Here is a 21,893-nt window from a genome sequence, read left to right as displayed (position 1 = left end):
ATCCGTTGGTTGACTAGTAGCAATTTGACCTCTGAGCTTTATCCACTGCAGACAGGTCAGCTGCTCGGGGTCATGATTGAATTTTTCTGATTCATATTGATGGTTAGGGGCACTGATCGATGCTGCAAACATCCACAGTGCACAGAGCAAGAATGTACTCGTACAAACACTTAAGATGCTTTATTTAAATCAGTCAGCTTTATTTCATGCAAACTTGATGCTAAAGGCTAAGTTCACATTTTCATTGATACGTTTTTATTGGTAAACGTGTCATCACAGCCTATAAGCGTCAGTTTGTGATTATGCTCCATTCTGCAAAGTTTCAGTATCACTACTTGTTCTTTTCTAGTCTGCTAAAATTGGGCTTGGGTATCACTGCCTTTTAAACATCTTCCCCTTCATTTACAAAGACAGAATCAGAACATTTTTCTCAGATGCTAGTCAACATCACCTGGATCATGACAGCAGGAAAGTCAGTTCATGACCCGCACTCTTTCACTACTGAGCCATAGTGTTGAAGGATATGGTTTGGTATTGTTTTCTCTGAAATAATATTGGCTTTTCCTTAAAAGAATACAGATTTTTTGGAAGTAGAGGTGCAAAAAGTACTGGACTATTGTACTCAAGTAAAAGTACAGTTACTCTGGTTCAAACTTACTTGAGTAAAAACAAAAGTACCTGTCTATTAATCCATTCAATAAAAAGTGAAGGGGCAAAAATTGATTAAAATGAGCAAAAATTGGCAAAAAAGTGGCATGGATGGTCAACAATAGGCATAAAATGGCAACTCTGTGGGAAAAGCTGCAAAAACTGTAAAAAAATAAGCAAAAATAGGTCATTATAAATGGAATAAGCAAGCTAAAATAGACAAAAAAAGTTGCATAAAGGTGTTGCATAAATGGGCAAAAGGTGGCAAGAAAAATGACAGTACTGTCAAAAAGTTGTTTAAAAAAAGGGCAAAAATGGGATAAAAGTGTCAAAATGATCTAATAAAGTGGCAAAAATGGGTTAAAATGACAAAAAGAAGTGGAAAAAATGGTTAAAAGAGGTAAAAATGGACAAAGAGTGGCACAGATAGTCAACATTAGACATAAAGTGGCAAAAATTTGGAAAAAGTTGCAAAAACTGTCAAAAATGGGCACAAATAGGTCAAAATCAATGGTCAAAGCCAGCTATAATAGACAAAAGGTTGCAGAAATAGGCCTATGTTTCAGAAAAGGTCAAAAAGTGGCAAGATATTCCAAATATGGGCAAAAAGTGGTTTAAAAAGTGGCAAAAATGGGTGAAAAATGCAAAAAGAGGATTACAGGAATACAACAACTTAAAAAAGGTGCCAAAAATGGGATCAAAGTGGCAAAAAGTTCCAAAAGGCGGAAAAAATATGTGAAAAGTAGCAAAAAGAAGTGGCAATCATGGATGGGATAAGCGGAGAAAGGGTTAAAAAGTAGCATTAATAAATAAAACGAACATTGGAACCCAATAATAGCCTTACACACTTCTCAGCTCCAAAATGAAGTAACTGTTACCTAGGATGCTAGCACCAATGCTACTGATCCAACACACATGCATTGACATCATCTATAAATCCCAACTGAAAGGGCCCATTCTCTTGGTTTGTCAGGGGCCCAGTCAGTTCTGTGGGCGTGCCTGCTGAGTAGATACTGAGGAGTTGTAAAAAAAGCAGTAAAAAAATGATCTTTTCTTATTTGCAAGAACAACAAGAGAATAGATCTCCAGCTGGGCTGTTCAGGGAAAGTCACACCTCGATAATAAAGTTAAGTACACACCAAAATTTACACTGTTAATTAAACTGATATACAGTTATATCTAACGCTCTTAAAATGTTTACACTGGTCTACATTGTTAACACTGCCGTTAAACTACAGTCCACACTGATGAAGAATATATATGTGTCCCTCAGGAGCAGCTAAAGTCGTAGGCAGGGACTCTAACCCAGTGGATAACTTCACCCATGCTGCAATTATTTCTCATGTCAAAAAACTACAACAATCCACCAGAAATATGAGCAAGAAACCTCACAGCAGGGATCACTGTACAACAGGCAACTTACAAACACAACTAAACACATCTAATTTGATATTTAATGATGATGATGGCAATGACACAGCATAAATAAAAAATAGCCTGTGAGAGCTGATAGATGTGCGCTGCAGTTTTTATGATGCACAAACTTTCCAGAGATTAGGAAACATTTTCACCTCTGTTTTACTTTGAAATAAATTATATGTAAATAAGGCTGGTAAATATTACTTTGACATTCCTATTACTAAGCCATAACTGGAGTTAAATCAGTCTGAGAGTCCTAGCTGCTTTTTTATCCTTGTGTGGCACCGTTACACATGACAAGGATGTTGTTGTTTTCTTAGAGTTTCCTTCATTCAGAGAGGAAACTTGATCAGGCTGGTGCTGAAGTGAACATATCGATATCACCTAAAATGAAATGCTGTTACGTCTATTGTTCTGAATATTTATCATTGATTGCCCGATTGTGGGATGCTGGCGGGATAGGACAGACGGGAGTGGATGGCAACTGTTGCAGGAGTGCTAATGGTCAGAAATCCAACGTTAGTGGGATAAACAAAAGCATCCTGTGCAATAATTTTCAATATTTTGATGTTGCATTAGTAAGCCTTAAGATTTTCACATTAAAAACATTTAAAGAAACTCAACAAATGGTGCTTCCATTGGTCTTGTGTGTCATTTTAATTCTTCTTCGCTGATGTTTGACTTCCAAATAAGGCAGGATTGTGTGTTCAGTTTGGTGATAAATCTTCACACTTCTCCGAGGAGATTGTGCGCTAATAAAAAGAGCGATAAGTGATGGTGCTTTGCAGCTAATCAGATGTGAGCTGTGTGGGTAGGCATTAGCTCCCTGTATAGACCGCATTCGTTTGCACTCAGCGCTAATGAGATTTATGACAAGCATAAATATAATTGCATTGCAATTGTGAGCCTTTATGTGTTCAATTGAACAATTAAGCTCTGGCACACATTAATTTACCCCCTCAATGCTATTTTTTAAGCTGATGTGATTCCATGTTTCCTCGAGGAGCCTTTTTGTCCCTCTTGTTTGTCCTCTCATGACCAAGATTATGGCTTCTGTCTCTGCACATAAGCTCTGATATGAAGCTCATCCATCTCCACCAAAGAAAGAAGACATCAGGGAGAGACGATGACAGAATGAAAGCTTGTCTATCCGTCATCTTTAAAAAGTCAGCACTCCCATTTCTGACGGCACCTGCCAAGGTCACCAGGCCCACATAGAAGAGCGACAAATGGGCTACATAACCAAACGGCCCCCTCCCCAACAACAGCTATGATTGTTTCTATTTTCATTTGAGATGAGATGAAAGTCCTCGGGGGCAGAGATATCAATCTGTTGTAACATAATGAGTCTTTTCTAGAGAGCAGATAGACATTTGGACCAACAACGGCTGTGGTCGATATTTGCCTGCCACTCATGATTATATGCACAGAAAGCAGGAGGGATAACGGAGATGGACCGGGCATGGAGAGGAAGAGAGGACCAGTCCTTCCTCTAAAAACAAGGATTATATAACCATCATATCGAAGCTGATTCCTGTTAGCATCTACATCACAAGAATGCAGACTCTGTGCAAAAATAATCTTCTGCTAGAGCTAGAACACATATATGAGCGTAGGGTTTGTTAAGGATAATACAGTAATGGTATTAGATGCTACATTCACACACACCATCTCTTCTCCCCTCAGCGTCCATGTGTCAGAGTGATGAATGTCTCCTTCCTATGAGTGACCTCCAAGGTCAGCAGCAGTGGGGCAAATGCAGCCGAGCCGCCTCGTTTCTCCAGCAGCTACGGCGAGGTAACAGCTCGGGCATATTTCAGCACGGCTCAGCCACTGCTCTAATATCAAGCGTAATCAAACTGGATCAATGCTCTGCAGCGCTGGGAGGGAAGGAACGGAGCAGAGCAGGGCGGGGGGAGCTGAATGGAGGATTTGTTTAATTGTTTTGCAGTCTGAGCACACAAGCATGAGAGTCTGAAGCAGCATGTTCGTATTATTGTTGAATCTGCACAGTAACTCCAGTACAGGGGCTTCAGTGTCTATCCATCATGATGGGGAGGATACACTTACATATCGTCTAATCTAAAGCTCTTGTGAGTCTGCAATGCTCTGCCCAAACTAAAACTTGAAAGTGCAATTTTTATGTCAATTTCCAGGTCAGTTTTCTATTTGCTGTTTTACTATTAAAAATATGTAAGCCTTGGTTCTGTACTTCTCTGACTTCCTGATAGCCATTGTTTAGGCCTGCCCCAAGTCCATACCCTGTCCCTCCAGGGATCCTCCCAGTGAACCCCTCCTCCTGGGCACCAAGTATGCGGTGAGCTAGAAAAGCATGCAAAGTGCCTGTAGAAGCCAGCGTTAGACACACGGTCTTGCCAACATTTCCCAAAAATGCACCGGAGAGAAGGGGTCCAGCCAACGTCCCTGGCCATCAGTCAACATCCAGACATCACAAGAGTCTAGTAAGTAGTGTTGTACTCAAGACCACACTATATCCGAGACCGAGACTTACCTGATACCAGAGTGCACCAAGACCCTGACAAGACCAAAACTTTCGAGGTTTGAGACCAAGACAAGACCAAAACTTTTGAGGATTAAAACCTAGTGAAGACCAAGACCAATACAAGCTGGGACAAAGACAAGACCAAGACTGAACAAGCCGAGACCAAGATGGAGACCAAAATTTTTGAGGATTGAAACCGAGTCAAGACCAAGACCTAGATAAGCCGGGACAAAGACTAGACCAAGACTGAACAAGCCGAGACCAAGATGGAGACCAAAATTTTTGAGGATTGAAACCGAGTCAAGACCAAGACCTAGATAAGCCGGGACAAAGACAAGACCAAGACTTTTGAGGACTGAGACCGAGTCAAGACCAAGACAGAGACAAGCCGAGACCAAGACAATACCAAGACTTTTGAGGATTGAGACCATGTCAAGACCAAGACCAAGACAAGCTGAGACCAAGACAAGACCAAGACCGAGACAAGATGAGATCAAGACAAGACCAAGACTTTTGAGGATTGTGACCAAGTCAAGACAAAGACCAAGACAAGCTGAGACCAAGACAAGACCTTGACCATAAAAATCAGGTTTAAAAACCATGACAAGAAGAGCATTCTCTCTTTAGTTTAAGTTTTTTATTTGATAAATTTGAAGATAAGAACAAGAAGTCTGCAACTCTTTCAAAGCACAGCATGCAAAAATTTGTTCAACTAACTTCTTGTGAAAAATAAATCCTTGCATGTATTTAAAAGCCACAAGCAAGTCCGGAATAATTTCAAATATCTGAAAATGTGAGGTTTATCTATGTCAGGTGAACGAGGCCTAAAGTAAGTGTTCAGAGGCATGTCTGTCTAGAAATAAGATGGACTGATGTCCAAGTTTTGCAGGTGTAGCTAATGATTGTTTTAGCAAGTGCTTCTCCTTATTATCACGTTAATGAAGTCAAAGAGTGGCAGATCAGTGGTGGTCTTGACCCATCTTGATGGAAAATCCAGAGTCCGGCCAGTCTGAGACCGAGACAAGACCGGGTAAAAATGCTTTGGAGTCTGAGACAAGAACAAGACATTCAAAATGTCTTGAGACTGGTCTCAAGACCAAGACCATTCTCGAGTACTACAAGACCACAAGTAAGACTGGGAGGTCCAAGGGCCAGAAGATTCTGATTTTTGCCTGCATGCTCAGATACTGGGAATGCCTTTCTGTCTTGCTCAGGGAACCCATCGTCCCATGTGACAAGACATTATCAGAGGAACAGGATTCCTTTTTTTAATTTTATTTCTGGGGCGTTTTTCTTTTTGATAAGGCAGCTGAAAAGAGAAGAAATGTGGGGATGGAGAGTGGATAAGGACCACTAAACGGGCTGGGATCAGGAATGGATCCCACAACCAGTGCATGGAGTGCTGCTCCATAGTGGCGCCTTCTCTACTAACTGAGCTAAACCTGCATGTATGACCTGAATTTCTGTAAGCATTTCCCTCCCTGATGGATTTGAGTCCCACTGCCTTTGATAGAAGTACAGTTTTCCTAACTCTTCCAGAGAAAGGAGGAAAAAATAAAAAGCCAATCACATGAGGAATCGATCAGTCCCAACCTCGGGGATCATACTGTAGGATTAAAAAGCAAAACTCTGCATGCCTCACGCCATAAAACCCATTTGATCCGTTCCATCATGTGTGCCACCTCAGCCTGGGGACGGGCCTGTAAATTATACATAAGCATGTCATTAAGCTCAGGAGCCAATGACGGAGGCTTAATGAATCTGGGCAGCGTGTCTGTCTGCAGCATCCCCTCACTGGAGAGAGATCTGATCCGGGCCGCAGCATCAATCATCCTGTCGGCGCTGCAGCCAGCGCTATCTACGCCTTGCCACCATAAACAGATTTATTATTCATGAATTAGCATTATTGTCCACTTAATTATTCAGCAGGTCTTAATCATCCTGAAGATTATCTATTCCAGGTCGTGGGAAATTAGATAAGGAAAGATAACATTGTTTCAGCGAGTGTGGAGAGTTTTCTTGGAGTATTTATGAATTAATGAGAGGTTAAGAGTGTGTGGGAAGACTGTTTTGGGAGAATTATCCTCATTATTGGTGAAAAAGGAGGATGAGACAAAGAACCCAGAGATGTATTTAGATTAATGGGATAATAAGGTGAGATTTCACAAGGATGATGAATTACAATTAGCACCCTGAGGATTGTGCACTCCTAAGTAGTAATGAGAACATTAATTTCAGAGATCTTCTGTCAATGGAGGTAGAAATCTGTCCTTAAGGCAAACGCTTAATGAAACAAAATAAAACAACAGTCGTTGCATGGTGGATATTGTTGCTTTTAAACCCTGCAAACACACTCAGGTTTGCTAATCCTGCAGAATCTAATTAAATGAGCTGATAAAGATGGTGAAATAGAAAGCGATTGGGTTTTAATGCTAGATTTTCTCCATGCTCATGTCTTTCATTGTTTCTCCACCTCTGGCTCTCTCTCTGCTGTCACCTCGTCTCCCCTCCTGTAACCATCTCCTCTCTCTCTCTCTCTCTCCTCCTTGTTTTTAAGTCTGAGCACATATACGCCACAGAGGGCGATGAATCATTCATAGCGGCACATAATGCCCTCGGCCAGCTCCCCAGAGAGAGAGAGTGAGAGAGAGAGAGGGAGAAGAAGACCGGGCTAAATTCAAGATGATACAATGTGCAAAGGATTAAATCAATGCAAAGCAATGTAAACATGGTCTGACTGACTGATACAGACCATTTAATGTTATCAATATCATTTCCAGAGATTGTATATAAACATATGTAGTCTCAGTGATGTCACCCATGGGTTATTAAAGGGGACTGCTGGCCAGTGCCTCAGTCTGATATTAGTCTCAACCCTCCTGAAACTGAGCCAGCCTATCAGTGAGGTCAACTTTCATTAAATCAAAACAGGTCAGCTACAAAAAAAATCCTCCCCTGCAAAGTGTAAGCCAATAAGGACATGAACTATACAGACTGTTACGCTGATGACACTCAGCTTTATCTCCCAATCAAACACAGCCTGTCTTGATGATATTAAAAACTGCATGGTCCACACTTTCCCACAGCTAACTGAAACACTTCATTCTGGACCCTCAGATGGCACCAAACTGGTCTCAAAAAACTTGGGTCACCTGTTGTCATATATCGAGCCCCACACAAAAAAACCATGGACTCATTTCTGATGCACCTTACTCAGGGTAAACTCAGTAGTGAACCGGTTTCTTCCAACTCAGAACCATCTCAGAACACATTCTTTCAATGATTTAGAAACAGTTATTCCTGCTTTCATTTCATCCTGGCTAGATCACTGTAATCCCCTGTATTTTGGTATCAGCTGGTCATCCCTGTCCCAACAGCATCCATCCATTTTCTACACTGCTTATCCCAGGGGTGTCCGAACTTTTTCCACTGAGGGCCACATGAAGAAAAACAATACAGTGCGGCCACTTCACTATACCTCACCTTGAAGGTATTACAGTTAGAAGAAACAGTCTGATGTAGGTTAAGAATATTCTAAGTGACTGTGATTTTAGAGGACGCTGGTTGGCCCTGGCTACCACTGGGATGTCACTGGTGCTGCTATTTGTTGCTGTAAGCCAGGGGCGTCAAAAATTTTTCGACTGAGGGCCATATACAGATATTCATATATGCAGATGGTGGAGCCGATTTTATAAACCTCCCCTTGAGGATATTAAAGATAGTAATGCCAATCTAACTAAGATATGCTTAGTGGGGCGCAGATAGCCTAGTTGTCAGGTCATGACCCATGTACGTGGGTGGCCTGGGTTCAAGTCTGGCATGTGACCACACCCCAACTCTCTCATCCCTGTTTCTACTTCTATCAGCTGTTCTCTTTTAAAAAATAAATGCATAAAACAACCCCAAAATATATCTTTAAAAAGATATGCTAGAGATTGGGTATGCTTAAAGGGCCAGTTAATGGCTGACAAGGCACATAGACAATCACTTTAAGGAAGGCCAATCAGATTTCAGGGGACCCTGGCTGGCCCCAGCTATCACTGCACCTGGAATGCCACTGGTATTGCTATTTGCTGCTGTGATCCATCATGGCGTTATGAATCAAATTACTGTTATTATTTTGGATGCCAATAATATAGTGTTGTCTCAATTTCATAAAAAAAAACACCACATCAATTAATTCTTCGTGTCAAAATGTTTGTTTGCCGACTTAGCAGAGTAGCACCACCTTGTGCTTTAACTAAAAAGTGTAATACAATCAAGCATTAGTTTATGCTCTACTGTGAGCCATAGCTGATTTTATTTTTAAAATTTGCAGAGGGCCAATCAAAAAATGTACTGTGGCCACGTTTGGCAACAGTTTGGACATCCTGGCTTATTCTGCTGGGGTTGCAGGGGGCTGCAGCCTATCCCAGCTGTCACTGGGTGACAGGCGGGGTACGCCCCGGACTGGTCACCAGTCAATCAGAGGGCTGTCATATAGACACACACAACAAGGCATGCTCACACTAACGGGCAATTTAGAGCCACCACTGGGAATCGACCCTGCAACCAGTGTTAATTTTGGCAGCTATTTTTAATTTTAGTTTAAGTTCCAGACTTTAGACTTAATGTCTTTTAGTTTTAGTCACATTTGAGTTATTTCTACCCTTTTTAGTTTTAGTCAAGTTTAAGCTGACGAAAACTCAAAAACATTTTAGTCTTTACTTTGAGTCCAAGCATTTTTTTTCTTTTCTAAATCTTATACCAAATCATGGTAGTGTGTTCATGCACTCTGCCAAACCTGGGGTCTCTGTCTTCTACAACTGAGAGGCAGAATAGCTACAGCTGCATTGTTTTTTGACAGATTTACCCACAGTGGAGAAATATCACGGATTTTAAACATCAGAGAAAAACTACATTACATTTTAGTCTAGTTTTAGTCATCTTGATGAAAACTAAACTTACTTTTTGTTAGTTTTAGTCATCACAGGTGTATTTTTGTTAGTCTTAGTCTGGTTTTTGTCATGGAAAAAAAGGCTGTTGACAAACATTTTTGGTCATAGTTTTAGTCGACTAAATTAACACTGCCTGCAACCAGTGTGTAGACAAGTCAAGCCTCTGCGTATGAGTGCCTGCTCCACTAACTGAGCTAAACCTGCAGCCATGAACTAAATTTCTGTCTCTCCCTGAAGACACTGGTGGACTCAAAGGGGGTTGGGGGGAAATCACTCCCTTGGAACCCTAATGTTTGGCATAGATACCTTCAAAGTACCTAATAAGGTAGATATACATGGTAGAGCCCTCTTGGAAAAAATACAAGTAAAGCATATTCAACAATTAGCCCACTTTGAATAAAATCCAGAACAAGTTCCTTTATCTGTAGTTAAGTTCATATTAAAATTGTTGATCTACCTGTGAAACCCTGCACATGAAAGTAGAAAAATCCAGAATGACACAAAAGCAGTTTTGAGTGCAAAATAGTGGAATTTTAATTGTAGATAACTGCAGAAATCCTGATATAAAAATGACATGATTTTCAATCATCATTCTGTCCTAATAGCCAAATAAATATTTAGTAGTGAATACAGATATGTCAGTTTAGGCCATAGAAACCATCGTCTCTGTGTACAGTTACATCTGTTAGAGCTGCTTGAAGATATCTTTTCCTCTGGTGAGCAGGCCTTTAAATGAAACAGCTTTAATGCACTTATCCTCTCCTGAGAGAGCCCTGCAGGAGGATAGAGACAGCAGAGACAGTGAACGCACCTTCACAGGGAGGATGGGTCCTGATTTTCTGTCTGAGACCTGATCCGTCTGTCTGTCTGTCTGTGATAGTATCAGCTGGAGGAGTTCAGATTGAGCAGACGGAGCCTCGGTTAAAGTCTCCGTTCTGTTATCAGCTCTGGATTGATTTTTTATTTCCCCTGTGTAAAAACACTCTCTGCTCTTCTATCTCCGCTGGTGTCATTTGTACACCTTTCCTCTTTTTCTCTGACTCACCAATGAGGCACAGAAATAAAAAGATCTGCTTGTTTTGCAGCTTTGCAAACAATGCATTTCCCATGGGGGAGGTTAATCAAGGTTGTGAGGATACTCCATTAAAATCAGTAAAGATCCATTACAGGAAGGACAAATGATCCAAACTGGCAGAAATAAACACGAATTAAAAACATTCAATGTTTTTTAAAGGAAAACACAGCAATTATTACAGGAACTTTCCCAAGGGAATGAAGCAATGTCAGGACTTTATTTCAACCTCAAAAAGTCCCTGATCTGGAAACAGCCATTCCAAAAGTTCAGGGGCTTTCTAGGTTATACTTACAAAACTTTTAATGCAAACATTAAAAACTGGACGAGCAGCTACTCTTTGGTTGTGCTGATGGGTTGCAGACCGTCCTTCTCTTGCACATTCATCATTTTTAAATACATAAACAGTTCTGAAACACCCTGCAGACATGCATCCACACTTTTAATTTCCTTTGATAATCTGTAACTTCTAGTTGTTCTCCAAAAGTCTGGATTATTCGTTTTTTCCTATTTTTCTTAAAGTACAAAATAAATAGAAATAAACTGAAAAAATAATAGACTCTGTGCCTTTAGAAGAAGCCTATGAGAGTAAAAATGTGGGTACTTTTAGTGAGATTAGTCCACGGTTATGCATGTTGTCTGAAAAGCTATAATAAAGAGCTCTGTGTTGATTTGTTGCCATCTGTCAGGTTTGTAATTTTTTATTTTCGACCACTTTGACCAAACCACAATGACATTCAGTCAGGAGGATGAGCCACCAGGTTTGCTGAGATCAGTGTTGGAAAGTACCAAAGAGTTGCACTGAAAAGACAAAAATCCTCCTTATTAGCAGCAACAATAACAACTCTTAAACCTGTCTGAGTGGCTTTAAAGATGGACAAATTCCAGCTTTGCAACTGAATGCCACTGCTCAGAGTTAATCACATTTATCTTTGGACTGATAACTAGAGCTACTTTCAATCAGACCCATTGCCAAACATGCATAAAATCATCGCCTAGCCATGCAGTCTCCATCTACAAACATTAGTGATCCTCAGTGGGTTGTTCTGGAGAGCTCAGTGACTGTGATGGATGCCACCTTTGCAATAAGACTGTTTATGAAATGTCATCCCTGCTGCATCTTCCACAGCCAACTGTGACTAATATTATTAGAAAGTGGAAGAGTTTAGGAACAACAGCAACTCAGCCATGAACCAGAAGACCACGTATAGCAGGAGTGTCCAAACTTTTTCCACAGAGGGCCACATACAGAAGTATATTAGGATGGTGGGGCCACTTTCATATTCCTCACCGTGAGGATTTTAAAGTTAACTAGAAAAGCACTCGGAGAGTGCAGACCTCCGCCATTAGCCCTATCTCCCAATATGTAAAGAATCTTTTAAAAAATTCCTGGATCACTCTCAAAATCTAATCAGTTCTTCTATATGCCAATTCTGCCATTTCCTGAAAATTTTATCAAAATCCGTCCAGAACTTTTTCAGTTATGTTGCTAACAAACTATCAAACTAACAAACTCTGCTGATCACACAACCTCCTTGGCAGAGGTAATAATACTAATCCAGTGTAAGTTAATACATGCTTAGCGAGCCTAAATGGCTAGTTAATGGCTGACAGGGCAAATAGACGGTCATTTTCAGGATTTTGGGGAGCCAATCAGATTTCAGGGGGCCCCATTTAGCCCTGGCTAACCCTGGCTCTGCCCCTAAAAAGTTATTGGTGTTACGTAACAATCCTTTAGGAAGTTATTAATCAAGATATCTTCTCGTCAAAATGTTTGTTTACAGTTTTAACATGGTAGCACTGCCTTGTGCAGAAAACAAGAAGTACAATACATTTAAGCACAAGCTTCATGTTTTAATGTGGGCCATATTTTCTTTTATACATTTTCATGCAGGCCAATCAAAAATGGGCCGCAGGCAGCTTATAGCCCCCAGGCCATAGTTTGGACACCCTTGACATATAGTCACAGAGCTGGGTCAACGACATAGAAGTCTCCAGTGCTCTATTCCATAGCTGAAGAGTTCTGCACTTCCACAGGCAGTAATGTAAACACTAAAACTACAGCAGGAGCTTCATGAATGGGTTTCCATGGCTGAGCAGCTGCATGCAAACCTCACATGCCAAGCACTGGATGGAGTGGTGCAAATCACACCAACACTGGGCTGTGGAGCAGTGGAAATGCATTCAGTTGATTGAGTCCTGCCTCTCTGTTTGGCAGTCAGATGGGCGCCCTGATCAGACATGCAAAGCCTTCAGCATCTTAGGGGGAATCTCATCCACACCTGGTGCCTTACATCTGGGGAGCTTTTTGCCAACCAGAGCAACCTCTGCCAAGCATATCGATGGGTCCTCCTCTTGGTCATCAGGGTCACCTTGTTTAAATATCCCATAGCTGTGCCATCCAGCTTATAACTCCGCCCACCATTTGAGGATCGGAGTGCCAGTGGAAACACAAACTACTTTAGGGTTTACCATACCAAACCCTACCAAACCAACTCAATCAAGCCAGAGCACCTGCTGGAAATGCAGCTATGGTCAACCTAAGAGAGGGTGAATTCAGGGTGAAATTCAGTAAGGATGTTAGTATTTCTAAACGAATCAAACATGGGAGAATACTACAGAAAAAATGAGAGAAAAACGAAACTGAGAATGTGCAAACTGTCAGAAAGATGATTGTTTTACATTTTGTTTTACCTTTTATATTAAAGTCCCCCTGCAGTAAGGGTGCTGCTGTTTCACATCTTTACTCTACTATTGCATTCATGTTTTTACACCAAGCCAAATTCCTTGCATGTGTAAATGCAGCTCACAATAATCCTGATCTGATGGGACCTCTGCATCTGCAGCCCGGTCTGTTCTATCATCAGTTCAGTCTTTCCCATTGGTTTACATGGGCAGTAAAAGGCTTTTTTAAATTTTGGGAGAGATACAGTGATGTGCACTCTGGCTTTGCTGTAGTTCTGATGCAGCTCATCATCATTTGTCTAAACTATTGAGTGGATGGTTGAGGGCTCACAGAGGTTTAACGTGTGTCAAAAGCTCACCCATCACTGCGTGTGTGTTTGTATTGTCAGTGCAGACAAAGATGTGTGCATACATCTGAGATTTTGTGATGACAGCCTGCCTGTTTAATGCACAGCAATCATGCATGCAGTCATTTCTATCATGCTTTCTCCACATGTCAGGAGCTGTTCACCATGTTTACTCTGATTAAACATCCTCACCGCTGCTCATCCTAAACTAAACACTCACAGAGGAAAGAAGACTTGTGATATCCTGACAGCGCAGCCATGACGGCCACAACATGACAAGTCTGCATGTATAAAAAACAGAGATGTTAAATTTCCATCCTGTCCCTCAGTCTCTCTGCAGCCGCTTGTTTTTCATCTGAAGGACCCCGAGTGTTTTCTGTTAATGCGTCCACTCACCCAGACCTCAACCTGTCCTCCCCTCTCTCTCTCTCTTTCACAAATGCCTCTGAGGGCTCTGTGTGTTTTGTGTATGTGTGTATTTTTGCTCCCTTGTTATCTTGACAAGCTCTCCAGCTCCTAATTGCTGCACTAGAAGCAGAACCGCCGGAGCAGAGCCTCCAAACTCTCAGAGAGGAAGAGCAGGAGCGGACGGGGGGTGGAGGGACGGGGGAAAGGAGACGTTAATGTGAGAGGGACAGGACTGAAGATCTGGAATTTAGGGGAATGGAGCAGAAGAAGTAGCATGATAAAGCAAAGTAGTTACTGGAATACAACTGTGATTCCAAAAAAGATGGGGCACTGTTAAAATGTCAATAAAAACATAACGCAATTATTGTGAAACCTCAAACTTATATTCTTATTCGCTGGAGAACATAAACGACATAACAGATGTTAAAACTGAGGGTAAGAGGGTTGGGTGAAGAGGGTTTGGGTCATTTTTCCTTTCATCTCCTTTTTGTTTTAAATCTGTCTAAGGCAGTGATACTCAACATGTGATTATCTGTGGCTCTTTAATGTCTTAATTTTAAACATTATTCCCCCAGAAACCTCAAAAAAAGGAAACTTTGTTGCCATTTTTTCACCATTTTTCACCACTTTTGCCTGTTTAAGCTAGGTTTTGTCATTAAATACCACTTTTTTTCTAGTTTTTGTCCATTTTAGCCACTTGTTTAGCCACTTTTATCCCATTTTTGCCCCTTTTCACCACTTTTACCCATTTCAGCTTCCTTTGGCAATTAAATACCACTTGCTTCCTCTTTTTGCCCACTTTTGCCACTTCTTTTTGCTACTTTTATCCCATTTTTGCCCCTTTTCACCACTTTTCACCCATTTCAGCTAACGTTTGCCACTAAATGACACTTGTTTACTATTTGTTTTGCCATTTTTGCCACTCTTGACTGCTTTTTGCCCATTTTAGTCACTTTTCACTCCATTTTTTACCACATTTTTTTGTCTCTTCTCACCCAGTTTTTGCTACTTTCTGACCCCTTTTTCTTTTTGCCTCCCTATTTTCACCCACTTTTGTTGCATTTTGACCATTTTTTGCCACCTTTAACTTATTTTTATTGCTACTTCAAGCTGTTTTTTGCTTCACCGCTTAGATTGCGGCTCTTGCAAAGTTATTTTTCAACAATTTGGCTCTGTGGTTGAGCAGGGTTGAGTGACACTGGTCTAAGGTTTTAAAAAATCTGGTTGGACCTGAGTCCACCAGAATGAAAGGGTAGAGATCGACAACTGAACCTTTTGCTGTTGTTTGGATCCTAAAGGGACATTTGTGCCTCTTATTTACCATATTAAACAAACAGAAAGAGAAAATCTCCTGAGCTCTCCTGTCAGCTTTAAAGACCCTCAGGACTTCAGTGCAGATCCTGTCAAATAGAAAATGTCAATTACAGCATAAATGCAGATACAGAGAGGGGATCTGGGTGGGAGAGAGCCAGGGGTTTCCGCTCATATTTAAATAGAACTCCATCTCTGTCATTGAAACATACACACAGACATAAGTGAATTAATGTGTCGTTTTTGTTCCACAGGAGTGATCGGGTGCTGAGTGTGAACATGAGAGGTGTCGAGGGACTGGGTGGGGGGCTCCTCAGGCAGCACTGAGGAGTAAACTCCCTCCTATAATCCACATATCGATCCCTCCACTCGGCCCACACCGCGATCAATAGGAGCAATAAAACCAGGCCCAGCAGCAGCCTCTCTGGGGAGCAGTGACAGACCCTCCGGCAAGGAGAGAGTGCATGGACAGAACGTCTCTGTGAGAGTCCTGACACAAATCAGTGAAGTGGACGGTCCTTGGCGGACGTCATGTGTGCTTCCCTTTGGGACGCTCTGAACGTTCAACATGACAAAACAGGCAGAGTGATGCATAAACGATCAGACAGCCGCAGAGGGGAGAATTTACACTGCAGCACATGTTAGCACAGCTCAGGCATGAGTGCACACTGAGGGCATAAATGTGTGAATGTAAAACCATAGATCCAAGTAGAAAAGACAGACTTTAACATACAGACACAGAGAGACACACTGCCCCCTACATGTGAGTCATACAAGGAGTGAGAGCTGTTCCTCCTCGAGTGCCGTACATAAAAAAAAAGACTAGAAAAGTATCTTCATTTTTAGTCTCTGGTGACCTGACATTTATGCACATCATGGCTTATATATAATTATATATTTTAGATTATATTATACTATCATCTTATATTATATTAAACTGTATTGCATAAAATTATCATTAAATATTATGTTAAATTATGATATATTATCATTTTATATATATTATATTACATTGTATTATATTATAATTTATATTATATCAAATTGAATTATATTATATTATATTATCATTTTATATAATGTAATATAATATAACACAATATAATATAAAAAAATATATAATATAATATAATATTATTTTGTTAAAAATGTTATTTAAGCCTTCAACAGTGAGATTGGTCCCTATTACTTACACCACGGCCAGCCACAAGGTGGCGATTGAGATATTTTAGCTACACATTTCTGGAGCCCTCTTGATGCTGTGCCGTGATTGGCCAAAAACACACAGAGGAAACAGATCTTCTGTGGAGATTCTCAGAGGGGGGCATTACACTCTCAAAGAGCGTTTTGTGGAAAATTGTGGCCAAAAAACGGCAACTTTAATCAAGATAACAACAATAAATAAGTGCTTAGCATGCCAAGTAACAGAAATACTGTGGTATTTGTGGAAAGTTGAAGAGTTCTTCTAAACTGCAAGAAAAAGTTACACATTAGCATGCCAAATTTTTGTTTCTCAAATGTTCTGAATTTAATAATCCTCTGGGGGCCGGACGAGAAGCTGTGGGGGCCCTGATGTGGCCCCTGGGCCTCCGGTTGATGCTGACTGCATTAAAGCATAAGGACTGATGATAAACACAGAGATTTAGGTCTTCTGGCCCAGCCTGACTCCAGTGGTTAATTTTTCATACGGCTGATATTGATGACTGATTGGCAGATTTTTATAGCCCAAATCTGGTGGTAAATACCAGCTCTAACCATCCAACAAATCTTCCTACTTATTTAGAATGGCAGCTTAGCAACAGACTTCAGTTAACTTGATTTTAAACACCTAACCCACAGGTGTGCACAAATATTATTTTTAATATCAAGTTTAAAAAATATTGTGTATCTTATAAATATCATCCAACAGGAGTAAGAAATTACTGGTTATTGGTAGCGGCTCTAAATACAAATTTGAATAACAAATAAATATTGTTAGTGCATTACAACCTCCTGTGTTTACATAAAACCCTACACTCACTGCTCTTTAACAACTACACACTTTATAAATCCCAAATACGCTCCAGGATGTAAGAATTTATTTAACTGATTTCTGTTCATATTATTTCAGCCTTTTATTTCTGTGTTTTATTTTCCATTGTTTTGAGTCATTTTCTTCTGGTTGATGTACCACAGACCAGACAACTATCCTGGGAAGTTTTAAACACAAGAAGAAACAAACTGGAACTGTCACGTTCAAAATAATAAATAAGACAAAGCTAGAAATACTCATCTGGGACTTCTCGTTGCTTTTCTTCCCAGTTGAACCAAACCCCTACTAAACCACAACTCAAAACCAGGGTATAAACCGAGCCATGACCTCTGTGAAGCTTTACCTCCTCGTGTTTATGTTTGGCTTTTCCACCTAGAGATAAATAAAGTTCAGGAAATTACTGACTAGTAAATGGTTTAGATAAAAAGTATGGGTGCATGTCTGCTCTGGGCTTCCGTACTCAAACAATGGTACAGCTTTAATTCAAACACAGAGTCGTTGATAAACCAACTGAGCAGACACAGGGAATATGTTCTCTGCAGACACAAAATTAAGGCATGAAGTCATGCATGCAGCAGTATAAAAATCTGGTAAATATAACATCTTGTCAATTTATATGAGGCTTATTTGCAGTCACACTCACATGAGCTGAATGGTAATAAACAGAGCCAGCCAATTTTCTAAAGCCTGAGTAAAAATATGAATTAAGTGTGAGATTACAGCAGGGAGGATGTTTATAATTCACTATACATCACGGCGTTTGTTATTGTTACCACCCCACTCGCCTCGGTAATCATCATTACTTTTTATTGTGGCTGTTAGCGCAGCATCATTAGCATACTGTATTGCAGGGTGAGGGGAGACCTGGGGTGGATTGTGACGCTCGTAATATTGTCATCCCTGGCTAAAACTATTGTTACGCAGGCGACGCAATTACGCAATATTGCATCTTTTAATATGAGTTTGAAATTACACTGTTCCAGTTTCAATCAAATTCATGAGGTGCAATGGCAGAGTGTTTTATTTTTATGGAAATGAGCTCATGAAAATCACATTTCTGTGATTAGACATCTCCCAGGCAGTAGTTAATACTATTAGCAGCAAATATTGGCTGTGATTTGTATGCAGAGTCCGGTACTGTGTGTTTTTCTGCAGGTAGTGTTTTAGGAACTGTGCACAAAGATTGTAAACAGAGATTCAAATCTGACCTGTTGGCGGGCTCCAGGCCGTCCACTCTGATCCTCAGAAGAAGAAGCTGCAGGAGAAGAAGAGGAGAAGTCAAACAGTAGAGTGAGCACCAAAGTTTTCAGCTCACTTCAGAGTCACTGACATTTATGTTGAGTAAGCATATTTTAAAGTACCACAAGATACTCATACCCTACAAAGAAGAAATCCCCAAAGCCAGTTAAATTGTAATATTTTCTCTTACAAGTCAAACATGCAGACCAATGAGCAGCAGAAAACCAAAACTTTAGCATGCAGGTCTAAATATAGACGGTTTAAAGTGAGGGTGAATGCATTTTGGTGGATTAGTTTAGAATTATTGTTCATTTTTATTTATAAAGGGGTATTTATTTATTAGGGGACCCATGATTTAAACTCTGGACCAGCAGCAGTGAGGGGGGTTTCTTTAGAACCATCCAAACCCACCCTGGCTACAGGTTTGCAGTGTCAGCTGCATGTGTTTTATTCTGACTTGATCAATGCACAAAAGGGAACCGTGCTCAGGCCTGGTTGGGTCTGAAGCAACGTGAGTGCAGGCCAGTGGGGGACTGGACCTATAAGAGTCCACCCTTTATTATCTGTGCCTAGATCAGGTTCATTCAGTCCAGTTTTTCTTTAAAGCCAGGATCAAACTGAAGAAAGTGGATTACCAATTGTGGATGAGCAACCAAAAGACAAACCGAGACATATTCTGAGGGAGAACACAGCAAAGAGAAAAAATCAGACTTTAAAATTCAGATGGGTTCAGACTCCTAGGAGCTGTTTTATTAAAGAGTAACAGTGTTGAGCCAGGCTGACTGTGATAACTCGACAAATCCCAGTGCTTGTGCTCTTGAGAGGATTTCACTTCATTAACAGATAGAGTAGAGGAGAGCAGGAAGAAGAAAGAGAGACGCGCCTACTCTTTGTTCCTGACTTATTTCTGCGTTATCTGCTTCAGGGAGCTTTATTTGACAACGTGACCTTTATGATGCCGGAGCGTGAATTGACGAGGAGCACAGGTTACAGCCGTACGCTGATTTGTTTCATCCTCTGCATGGATGCGGTCTTATCACACACACACCTGCAGTGGGAGGCGGACATGAAGGTGTGAGCCAAAGAAATAAACATGCTGTGTTCACAAAAACGCCGCATCCAGGCCAAACAAATGTGCTGCAGCTGAACCACTGTCAGGAAGATAATTGAATCAAAAATGCTCAGGTTTCAAGGAATGCTTTAAAAGAAGCTTGTTTCTGTTCATGTAAAGAGTTAGATGAGATTGTGTCTGCTCCACTCTGCCTTAAAAACATGACCGTTGGCACCAAAGGCACAGAGTCAGAGAGAGATGTGAGTGGGAGTCAATCAGCCACAGGGAGCGACACGAAGACGGGTCTGTGAGGGCTGAACATGTTTGAACTTTAGTTAAAAAAGCCTTTTCATTCCTGAGCTTTGTTAATCTGTGAGTGAAGAGCAGAAATGAAGAGAAACTGGAGGGAAATAAAAGACAAGTTCATGCAGAGTTCAGTCTGAAACACACTCCTACAGAAACTGCACTTCCTCCAGTGTCCACTTGAGGCTGACTGCAAAAACTGAAGAACAGGCCCCATATTAAAAAGAAATCCCATTTTTAAAGCATTAATAAACATGTTTATAGCTTGGATCACAGTCTGAATATCTCATGTCTTTAAAGTTGTTTTATTGTGGCCAACAGTTGAGCATAAATTTTAAAACTCTGGATGTCTCTGAGCTGACGGTCCATTGGTAGCTCTTTACATGGTTTCCTTGAGGCTAAATGTCAGACCAGGTGCATGTTTACTACGTCCTGGCTGTGTCTCCCTGGTGCCACAGTTATGTTTTTCTTGGTAAGTTTTACCTCAACAGCGTCTTTGCAGACGGCGTCACGCAGCATCGGAGAACTCAGTAGCATTGGAGCTAGCATCCTGGCTAACAGTTACCTCATGTTAGAGCATAAAAGATAACGATTGGGTTCTGATATTGACATTGCTTATTTATGACACTTTTTAACACCTTTTCACCACATTTTGCTACTTTTTTAACCACTTTTAGCCCACTTTTGCCATTTGATGCCAATTTTAGCTACTTCTATTTTAGCACTTGCACCTTACTTTAGCTATTTTGCCACTTCTGCTACTGTTTAGCCACATGACACCCATGTGGCCAGGTCTATTTAATCCCATTTTTGGCACTGCTAACCCTATTTGTGCTTTACATCCTTTGTTTACCACCTTTGTGCCACTTTTTCCCCTCATTTTGATGCAGTTTTGCCACTTCACCACCACTTTTTCTGACACTTTTTGCCGATTTCCCCAGACTTTTAACAGTTTTTTTAGTGCTTTCTGCTCAGTTTTACCTCTGTTCTGTCCTTTTTTTTTTTTTTTTTACCATTATTTGCTAATTTTCTCCCTTTATTGCCACTTTTAACCTATCCTTGTAGTTTTCTGCCTTTGGTTACACTTTTTTTTTTAATTTTTGACCCTTTTCTGCCATATTTTGCCTCATCTGTTTGCACTTTTATCCCATGTTTGACATATTTTTCCCAATTTTCACCCCTGTTAGCCACCTTTTTTGCCCTTTTTTGCTACTTTCAAACTATTCTTGGTATTTTTAGCCCATGTCACTTGATTTTTTGCCACTTTTAACCTATTTTTGCAACTTTATTCCAATTTTTCCTACTCTTTTGCCTCTCTATTTTTCCTACTCTTGAAGCCCTTTTTTACTGCTTTTTGCTCTTTTTTTGCCACTTTTGACCAATTTTTGCCCTACATTGCTACTTTAAGCTATCAGTGCTATTTTTCGCCTGTGGTTGTCCCTTTTTTGCCTATTTTAACTATTTTGTTTTTGCAACTTTATTCCTATTTTTGTGACTCAACACCCTTTTGTCCCACCTCTTTTGCCACCTTTAGCCCTTTGTTGCTGCTTTCCACTCATTTTTACCACAATTTTTTTCTGCTTTTCATCCATTTTTGCCACTTCTAACACATCTTTGCTGCTTTTCCCCTAATTTCCCCAATTATTCAGTTCTGTCCTATTAAATTCATCCTGACATTTGTGCACATTATGGCTTGAAGTCTGACTTTACTCTCCTTCAGTATGCCCATCCACATCATTAACTTCACCAATAAAAAGTTAGTTCTGTTTTAAGAAAATGGCTTTAAATTTTTTAAAGGCTATTTTTGTACTACAGCATGAATTAAAAAAAAATCATGTTAACTCATTGAGTGCCACTGACGTATATATATGTCAAAGTGTTTTTTAGGCGGCTGGCACAAGGGGGCGCTCTCACGCTCCCTGTGAGTAATTTTGGGGC

The 21,893-nt window shown here is 40.5% G+C and overlaps 1 long non-coding RNA gene across 2 annotated transcripts in view; it reads right to left on the bottom strand.

Annotated features, from left to right (window-relative positions):
• The window catches only part of LOC121529038, a 50,119-nt gene that overhangs the window by 766 nt on the left and 27,460 nt on the right, over positions 1 to 21,893 (bottom strand). The window contains exons 3-4 of one of the 2 annotated variants that reach the window (XR_005993554.1): positions 18,571 to 18,617; positions 10,166 to 10,280 (exon numbers count right to left, since the gene is read on the bottom strand). This is a non-coding gene — a long non-coding RNA (uncharacterized LOC121529038). Of the gene's footprint in view, positions 1 to 10,165; positions 10,281 to 18,570; positions 18,618 to 21,893 lie in introns of those variants that run through there. The other variant, XR_005993553.1, reaches the window with a different exon arrangement.

The sequence above is a fragment of the Cheilinus undulatus genome, linkage group 21 (assembly GCF_018320785.1).
Source record: "Cheilinus undulatus linkage group 21, ASM1832078v1, whole genome shotgun sequence".
In the NCBI taxonomy this organism is placed as follows: domain Eukaryota; kingdom Metazoa; phylum Chordata; class Actinopteri; order Labriformes; family Labridae; genus Cheilinus; species Cheilinus undulatus.
The sequence above is the reverse complement of the archived record's forward strand: the minus strand, read 5'-3'. Positions and strand labels throughout refer to the sequence as shown.